Source organism: Bidens hawaiensis, unplaced genomic scaffold (assembly GCF_021521415.1).
Source record: "Bidens hawaiensis isolate Kalapana, Puna unplaced genomic scaffold, B.hawaiensis_p1.1 tig00001575_1, whole genome shotgun sequence".
NCBI lineage: Eukaryota > Viridiplantae > Streptophyta > Magnoliopsida > Asterales > Asteraceae > Bidens > Bidens hawaiensis.
Window position 1 is genome coordinate 2,708,534 of NW_027491088.1, and position 3,106 is coordinate 2,711,639.

The following is a 3,106-nucleotide window of genomic DNA, read 5'->3' on the forward strand; positions in this document are numbered from 1 at the left end:
TCCCAGAAAAGAATAGAACAAAACTTGTGTTGGTAATTAGTTTATATAGTTTTGTAATTTCTTTGGCCAACCACAATCAAGGTCTAAAATGTTCAATTAGGATCAGGGCAACTTCCTGAAACCTTGTGAAGCAACACGAAAAGTACTTCTTTGGCAAAATAGTATTATATACATTACATATGTGTCTAAGTTATCAAATTGTGATTACATGTGATGACCAATAGCCACAAAAGCAACTCAATAGTTACATTGACTAGAAAGACATAAGATGGGTGAGATCCAGGGCAAGTGATAAATATGGAGATTGCGGCCAAAGGCTAAAGTTATAGAAATATACAAGATCTAGGTTTGAGAGCTATATTTAGAAATAGGCAATGGTTTTTTGAGAGAAATTACCTTTTTTTGTTTGAAAATCAGAATTTTGTATCAAAAGTAAATTCAGGTTTTAGGACCAACTATAGTAACCTGAATTTACTTTTGATACAAAATTCTGATTTTCAAACAAAAAAAGGTAATTTCTCTGGATTATTACACTAGCTAGTCACCTCGTATTGATGCATAAAACGTTCAATACAAGGTCTAAAATATGACATCGGGCGTGGGAAGCGCGATTTTCATGAAAAACGCATACAAGAAAACCAGACAACGGTAGTGTCATTTATTTGTAATATTATATTTGAATTATCGATCAAAGGTTCCGCAACCAGCTGAGGCTTACCCACTACTAACCGAAAAAACAACTCTCAAAGCTGATTTTCAAAAGCTGATGATCAATAAGGATGTTTCTGTAGGCAACCAAATTATAAGAAATTACTTGGTATTGTTTTAAAGTAATAATATAAGTAAATTCACATAAGGTCTTGCTTTAGTTTTTAATGTATATGTATGATATTGCATAGATAATGTTTAAATACTCATCAACTCGGCTACTTCTCATTAAATAAAAACCATGACAATACAACCAAGGATAAAAACCAAAACATGCTAGTCTTATTTATTCATTCTTCAATATACCAATCTGGATCAATGCTCAAAGTTCCACAGCCAACCTAGAGCGGAACCAACCACTAACCCGATAACCAAAGCCGTTTCCATAGCCATCCCAACCACCTCCGCCTCCTCAATCGGAACAGACTTTGGTGCTAGCATCATCAGCACACTGGTGAGATACCCATTGCTCACACCAAACATCAAGGTCAAAAAAATCACCGGACCTTCACTATGCATCCATCTGGGTCCATTTACACACCCGATAAAAAGCGGATAAAACAGCACCCGGGCCATACAGCTCCACACGGCCCCTTTACTACCTAGGCACATAAATCGCCGTCAAACACTTGCCCATAAAGTCACCAAGATTAAAAGTTGTAATCAGGATTATAGGATACCAATCCTTAAAGTAAGTTGATTTAACGTTTTCACTCAAACTACATAGGTTATAAACACCGCGGTCACCAGCCATCGGATCTTCTTCGCCACCTCCCAGAAATTCGGCGAGATTAACATGTGATTGGTCCCATTATTTTGTTTTCTGCTTCGGTAGCATCGGATCACCGGTAACTTATGTAAAACATTGGTTAAGAAAACACATAACAGTATGATAAATGCACTAAACACGAAGTAGATCTGTGCGCTTGTTCGGAGACCTTGTTGTGTGTGCGGAAGTGACGCTTTTGTTATTATTCTTAATATTGAAACCATCAGACCTGCAAAATTAAACTCAATTAAATTTCATTTTTATTAAAAAAAACCTTATTATTAAATGTTTAACTATGATCTTGCGGTCTAGTTGTATGGTGTTTACCCCTCACAAAAGTTGTGTGACTTTAAATCCTTAAAAATACAAAATTAGGTATTATTTAGGCGTAAAAAAATATTGTTAAAAAAATTAAAAAGAGATCCGAGTACCATACCCGCGGTGGCATTGCCTGCGAAAACCGCTTGCATGTACCGTCCGGGGAGTTCTCTAGTGGCTCCAACCAAGCTTCCACCCACTAGACCATCAGCTAAGCCACTAATCATAACCATGGACACAAGCACAAAAAAAGCGATATCCGTTATCGCTTTACTTTGCATCCCGTGAACGATCCAGTCGGTCACGGGAGCAACCATCAAAGCACAAATAAACAAACCCTGACCTATATTCATCCGGGTCCGAACCGAGGGTAGCTTAACCCGGCTGGACCTGGACCAACACATGAGGGTAAAAAGCACAATAACCGCAGCCGACATGTACCCGACCGAAAACACCTTGTTGATGTGCTTGTCCGGGTACAAGTACTGAAAATAATCAACAGCTGTGACGAAAGCATTCCATGGGACTAGATATCCTGCACCGAGTAGAAAGTGAATGATGTAAGTGAGATGGTAAGGGTCTTTCGGCTCGTTTTCGTTGTCGAATATTGTTTCCGGGTTCTCGGTTGATTGGATGATCTCCATTTCCGGCACCGAATGGATGATGTAATTGTCTGAATGTGAGAGTTGTGGTGTGTTATCTATGAATGGTTTTATACAGTGATGTTTGCATGTTTTCAGTTATGCAAATATATGCCAGGTGGTAAAGGATAAATATCAATTTGATATTTTGTTTTTTTGTACAAATGGCGTGTTTTACATGTGATACTGAAATGATTTAAAGATTCACGTTTTTTTAATTTTAACAATGTGGATAAGTTATAAAGCTTCTTACAAAATAAGATTACGAGATTCAAACATTAATAATTATTATATAGGTGGGCAGTTTTCAATTAATTGTTTAATTTGATTAGTTGGTAGTCGATTTGAAGATAAAATGATAGTGTAAGAAAAAGAGGAGATATATATATCTAGGTTGGAAGATAAAACGATAATTATTCACGTTTTAGTTATATGCTTTTTAGTTTGTATGTTTAAGGTGTAATAGAGTTGTAATGGACTAGTTTAATATTATCTAAATGTTTATATAGTTTATAACTTACAACGATAATTTATTCGTCTTTTTTTAACGGTGAACATTACTATATCTTAAGTCATCGCACTCTCTAAATTGAAGAGCACCGTTGTCATACTTTGACTAGTCTATGTTATCTTAATCTTACCCATGTTGGTTTCAGAGTTTGGTTTGAGA

The 3,106-nt window shown here is 36.3% G+C and overlaps 1 pseudogene; it reads right to left on the reverse strand.

Moving 5' to 3' along the window:
• Positions 1–822: 822 nt before the first annotated feature.
• LOC143585894 (equilibrative nucleotide transporter 8-like) lies at positions 823–2,556 on the reverse strand (annotated as a pseudogene).
• Between the last annotated feature and the right edge of the window lie 550 nt (positions 2,557–3,106).